Source organism: Balaenoptera musculus, chromosome 16 (assembly GCF_009873245.2).
Source record: "Balaenoptera musculus isolate JJ_BM4_2016_0621 chromosome 16, mBalMus1.pri.v3, whole genome shotgun sequence".
NCBI classification, from domain to species: domain Eukaryota; kingdom Metazoa; phylum Chordata; class Mammalia; order Artiodactyla; family Balaenopteridae; genus Balaenoptera; species Balaenoptera musculus.
The window spans coordinates 77,114,458-77,120,419 of NC_045800.1; the positions used below are offsets into that span (position 1 = coordinate 77,114,458).

Below are 5,962 nucleotides of genomic sequence, written 5' to 3' on the forward strand. Positions count from 1 at the left end.
AAGGAGCAGCTGCTTTGGGGGCTCTGGCTCACTCAGGCCGGGGGGAGGGAGGGGTACGGATGAGGGGCAAGCCTGCAGCAGCAGAGGCCAGCGTGACGTTGCACCAGCCTGAGGCGCGCCATGCGTTCTCCCGGGGAAGTTGTCCCTGGATCACGGGACCCTGGCAGTGGCGGGCTGCACAGGCTCCCAGGCGGGGAGGTGTGGAGAGTGACCTGTGCTTGCACACAGGCTTCTTGGTGGTGGCAGCAGCAGCCTGGGCGTCTCATGCCTGTCTCTGGGGTCCGCGCTGATAGCCGCAGCTCGCGCCTGTCTCTGGGGTCCGCGCTGATAGCCGCGGCTCGCGCCCGTCTCTGGAGCTCCTTTAAGTGGTGCTCTGAATCCCCTCTCCTTGCGCACCGGGAAACAAAGAGGGAAGAAAAAGTCTCTTGCCTCTTCAGCAGCTCCAGACTTTCCCGGACTCCCTCCCGGCTAGCTGTGGCGCAGTAGTCCCTTCAGGCTGTGTTCACGCCGCCAACCCCAGTCCTCTCCCTGTGATCCAGCTGAAGCCGGAGCCACAGCTCCCAGCCCCCGCCCGCCCCGGCGGGTGAGCAGACAAGCCTCTCGGGCTGGTGAGTGCTGGTCGGCACCGATCTTCCGTGCGGGAATCTCTCCGCCTTGCCCTCTGCACCCCTGTTGCTGCGCTCTCCTCCGTGGCTCCGAAGCTTCCGCCCTCTGCCACCCATAGTCTCCACCCGCGAAGGGCCTTCCTAGTGCGTGGAAACCTTTCCTCCTTCACAGCTCCCTCCCACTGTCGCAGGTCCCGTCTCTATTCTTTTGTCTATGGTTTTTCTTTTTTCTTTTGCCCTACCCAGGTAGGCAAATGGGGAGTTTCTTGCCTTTTGGGAGGTCTGAGGTCTTCTGCCAGCGTTCAGTAGGTGTTCTGTAGGAGTTGTTCCACATGTAGATGTATTTCTGATGTATTTGTGGTTAGGAAGGTGATCTCCACGTCTTACTCTTCCGCTGTCTTGAAGCTCCTCCCATTTTTTTTAAAACAAATCATTATTTTATCAAAAGTGTGTAAGAGTTCCATAGGAGAATTTTGGAGAGTTTGTGACAAGTTTATAGAAAATTTAGCACATAAAATAATGAGGAGTATAGAAGAATAAGAATATATAACTAATATAGTGTTAGCATGCATCAAAACAAAAGAACAAATAATCAAATGCAACTCAGTCGATAAAAGATATGCGATTATTTACAGACTTATAAACAGCAAATTTCTAATGCACATAAAAGCCATCAATAGGAATTTAAGAATTTGTAATTAGAGAAATTAAAATACAGCAAGTGTAAGACATAATTTCATACCCATCAAGAGAGTTAAAATGTAAAAGTCTGATAATGCCAAGTGTTATAAAGGATGCTACCAATGGAAATAGATATATGCTGGTTGTAGGCATATAAGTTTGTCCAAATATTTGGAGGGCAATTAGGCAATATGCATTAAAGTTGAAGCTGTGCATAGTCTTTAACTCAGGAAATAAGTACTGAGGAAATTCTCACATAGTTGCATGTGGATATATGAGCAAATGCATTTACTACAGTTGTAAAAATATAACGGTACAGATCGTTGGGATATGCCAATACCTAAGATTTTAAAAGTTTGTTAGATTTTTCATAGTTTACTTGGCAGCTCTGGCTTGTAGTTCTTCCCCACAGATCTAACAGGTAGTTCTACAGGTAAATGAAACCACATAGTTACTCTGTGAGGCATTTCCAACCATGTAGGTTTACAGAAAAAGCCCCATCGGGATAGACCTCCACTGTTCTAGGGTGTGATAGCTTAGGAGTAAATATGATTTGAACTTAATACATTTTTAGAGGGTGTCAAATTCAGAACCAGGCAGATCCATCTCCTGACCCTAAACATGGTCCTAAAGTAAATTGCTTGAGGAAATTGGATCGCAAAGGTTATAGACAGCGAATTTTGAAGTGTGTCTGTATTCCATAGGAGATCAAAGAAGCCCAACTGAAAGAATTGTGGACTGACTGACATGACAGCTGTGGATTGAGCAAAACTTCTTTTTGAAAGGGCTATCTTATCTTGAAGATTATGACTTTGGAGGAACTAAGGTGATTGACAGTGGAAAGAATCAGAACATGTGAAATACCTTAAGAATTTATTGACAAATAATTTTGCCTATGTTACACATAATAAAAAAAAAACTTTACACTTTGGAAAAAAATATAATGCATTTTTCTGGATACACACAAATTAGTTGAAAGTATAAAAACAGATTTGGCATGATAAACACTAAATTCAGGATCAAGGTTAATTGGGAAGAGAGGGAAGGAAATGAAATTGTGTCACTAAATCCATGAATGCTGCTTTGAAGCAAAAGTAGCCTTGTATTGTTTTGTTTTAAACTGGGTAGCTACATGACTGTTTATGATATTATTCTCTATACTTCTAGGTATGCTAGAATTCTTTCTCAGTTTTTAAAAATGGGTAAGTAGATGATGAAGAAATTGATATTTGCATCAAACCAATCTGAAAACTATGGAGATAGAAGGAAAGAGTGGGGTGAGATTGAAATAGATTGAAGGGGAAGCATGAACTCATGAAATATCACCCAGATCAGTGAGAAGGCAGGTGGATGTTTCAGACTAACAGGTAGAACACAATGTGGGAATCAACAAGAAATGGCTCCCAGGTCTCAAGTGTTAGAGTGAGACTTAGGAAGATGCAAACTGGTTTCTTCCCAACAATGCCTGTGGTGAGTGGAAAATCAGGAACCTGAGTTCTTCCCCTGGCTTTGCCCTTCTGTAAGGGAGGTTAGTATGAAAGTCGGTGTCTGCTGGGCCACACTTTCCTCATCTGTAAAAGAGTAGGAGAACTAGGTACATTAGTCCTGTCACATTTTCATGAAGAGATTTGTGGCTTCTACCTCTAGATTGCATAGGATTACTCTTGGTTTCTAACTGTAATGTTTTATTCTCAAAATTAGAATAGCAAAATAAAATATCTCCCCTGCACCTAAACTACTACGGCATTTTGCCTTTCATGTATCTTGGATCAGCATCTTTAGACTTGTTCTTTTAAAATGTTCTGGTCTCTATTCATTTTCAAACATTTCCTTTAATTCTTAATTTTTTCACACTAAACAAAATCTATTTCCCTACCCTTTTGCTAAATGTTTTTTCTAGTGCATATCATTCATTAACAAGAGAACAATTTCCAGGGTTGTCTTGGAAACAAATGTAAGAAATGGAGTCAAAATACGGTGCTACTAGTTATCACAGCTGAAATTGACTTAAATTCCCTAATTAATAAGTAAAAGAAAATCCATATGCACTGGTTATATTTATATCATGTATTTCCCATTTCAAAGATAAAATAAGAATCAGGAAAATAAATGCCCTAATAATTTATTTGATTCAAAAGAAAAATCATTTAAACACCAAATAACTTCAACAGCAGCAAAAGCAATATCTTTTACAACAGAAGTGTTGTTCAGGACTAGACCATTTGACTTGGGAGAAACAACTTGGGTAATGTGACAGAGAATCTTGACAGAATTTGTCCCAGTCAGAGTTTCATTTTAATAACTGTTTTAAGTTAAATATCTACCAAATCAAGTGTAGTTGATTCCAGTAGTGCTCCTTTACTGTGTATATATATAGTATAAATAAAAGTATTTAAATATATACATATATATTTAATTTAGCTGTGTTAAATGGCAGTATATGTATCTGTCAAGCTTTTCTTAGAGTTTCGCTTGGTATTTTCACATCTCCAGTGTTGTGCCCTTTGGAAATCGAGAGCAAAGAAGTAAAAAATGAGGAAGTAGGAACTAATTGGGCACCTTCTTTGAAAGGATGAATGAAGTCTTTGAATAGAGGCTAAACCCCAGTGAAATAAATGAAAATAAGCAAAAAGTACAAAACTCTATATGAACACATTATTTTTACATTCCTTTGTTTTGGTGATTATGAGGAAAAGATACGAGTTTAATACATATTCCAGTCCTTCAGATTGTATCATCCCAGTGCAACCACTTCCGTCTTCCTCCTCTGTCTCTTTAAATATCTGTCCATTAGAAAAAGTAAGCACCTCCCTGTAAAAACTGTGAATCATTAGGTAAATGAAATAAAGAGAAGCAGACTTGTAAGTTGGATGCAGAATGAGCAAAGCAGTGAATTGCTAAACAAAGAAAAACAGAAATATTCTCTAGTGCTGAATATCAGATCAACTCAGACTCCAGGAATACTGACCCTTAAGCAACTCTTAGTAGAAACTCAGAAAGACAGTGTGGTCATCCAGAACACTCAGATGACTTCTAGAGTTGTCGGCCTGTTAGGTGGCCTAATACCAGTCTTGGTTATATTCTAGGAGGTCTGATCTTGTAGATGAAACAAAGGACCAGGAATCTCTGGGCAGTGACAACCCTTACCAAGGATTGTATCGGATTGACCAAAAAGTTCATTAGGGTTTTTCCGTTAACGTCTTACGGAAAATCCGGAGCGAACTTACTGGCCAGCCCACTAACAATTGTCATTTGCTTCAGAACAGAACCCACCTACAGCCTGGTAATACAAAGGGAATATTAAAAAAGAATATCAGAGAATCAGCTAAATTATCTACAGCTGCACTGTCCAGTACAGTAGCCACTAGCTACTGGTGAATTTGAATGTTTTAAAACTAAATAAAATTAAAGATGCAGTTCCTCAGTAGCACTCTCCACATTTAAGTACTCAGTGGCTGACGTACTGGACAGCACAGATACAGGACATTTCCATCATCGGGGCAGTGCCAAGCCAGAATATTGTGGTCCATGAATCAGCAGCATTGGCATCACCCAGTGGTTTTTATTTATTTTCTTAATTTTTATTTTATTTTATTTTTTAAATAAATGTATTTATTTATTTATTTTTGGCTGTGTTGGGTCTTCATTGCTGTGTGCAGGCTTTCTCTAGTTGAGGTGAGCGGGTGCTACTCTTTGTTGCGGTGCACGGGCTTCTCATAGTGGTGACTTCTCTTGTTGTGGAGCATGGGCTCTAGGCACTTGGACTTCAGTAGTTGTGGCTCACGGGCTCTAGAGCGCAGGCTCAGTAGTTGTGGCACATGGGCTTAGTTGCTCTGAGGCATGTGGGATCTTCCTGCACCAGGGATCGAACCCGTGTCCCCTGCATTGGCAGGTGGATTCTTAACTACTGTGCCACCAGGGAAGTCCCCCAAAGGTTTTTAGAAATGCAGAAACTTGGGCCCTAGTACATCTTTATGTGATATGTGTGTACATTACAGTATTAAAGAGTAATGGTCTAAAGCTCATTCCAGGCCTCCAGTCATTAAAAGATAAGTGGAATACAAGTCAGAAAGCTGAGACAGAATAGCTCAGTAGATTGTACAGGAACTATCTATGTACAAGAACTATCTGGGTTCATCCAAGTAACCTTGGATGCATAACCTCTTTCTGTGAAGCTGAGATGACTAATATTCTGTCTAGTTTGGTCAAGAGTGGGTAGGTAACAAATATACTAGCAAACAAATAACAATAACAGGTAACAAATCCCAATAGTACTTACTATTTGCTTGACACTCTTTGCTGGGCAAGTTAGGCGTTTTCTAAATTATTCCACATAAGTGACCTTTAAACAATTTTACTGATGATATAATTTAGCCTCAACAAGTATAAAAATCATGCCCATGATCACACAGCTAAGAAATGGCAGAGCCAAATTTGAAGTAAAGAAAAAAAAGGTTTTTTCCCTTAGTCAACAGAAAATTAAGAAATATGTGCTGTTATTTTTGTTTCAAGGCTTAGAATTTTTAACCATAATTACTACTGTGGCAGAAATTAAATAAACCTTATTTGAGATTCAACTAAGAGAATATGACTAAGAAAGATTTTCTGTCCAGGCTCAGCAGTGGTGAAAAGAAATATTTATAATTTCCTTAAAAGCTTTTAGTCTTTTGGAGAGG

At 40.2% G+C, this 5,962-nt stretch overlaps 1 non-coding gene across 1 annotated transcript; it reads right to left on the bottom strand.

Annotated features, from left to right (window-relative positions):
* Nucleotides 1–1,672: 1,672 nt before the first annotated feature.
* Nucleotides 1,673–1,803, bottom strand: LOC118883185. Its single transcript, XR_005016968.1, has one exon. It is a non-coding gene; the product is annotated as a small nucleolar RNA SNORA18 (small nucleolar RNA).
* Nucleotides 1,804–5,962: the final 4,159 nt, after the last annotated feature.